This window comes from Asparagus officinalis, unplaced genomic scaffold (assembly GCF_001876935.1).
Source record: "Asparagus officinalis unplaced genomic scaffold, Aspof.V1 AsparagusV1_Un438, whole genome shotgun sequence".
Lineage (NCBI taxonomy): Eukaryota > Viridiplantae > Streptophyta > Magnoliopsida > Asparagales > Asparagaceae > Asparagus > Asparagus officinalis.
In genome coordinates this window covers 371-656 of record NW_017972703.1, presented here as the reverse complement: position 1 = coordinate 656, position 286 = coordinate 371, and positions in this window count along the sequence as shown.

Genomic DNA, 286 nt, shown 5'->3' with positions numbered 1-286 from the left:
AGTCTAAACTGTTTCCTTTCTTTCACGGGAAGTTCCTGGAGAGTGCTATGCCTGGTATTCTTAAGATAACCCGATTATGCAACTGAGTATAATGTTAGACCCAGTTTCGCGAAGAAAGCTAGGGGTGGATAATTCATGTAACGGGAAGCTCCCGAAAGAATTCTATATAGTGTATTCTTAGGGATAACCCAGTCACTATAAGAAGATGATGAATAAGAAACTCCCACTCAAACTCCCGCTACGTCTGTGCACTCAACATTCTCATTGTTAGAGTCTGGACATAGTA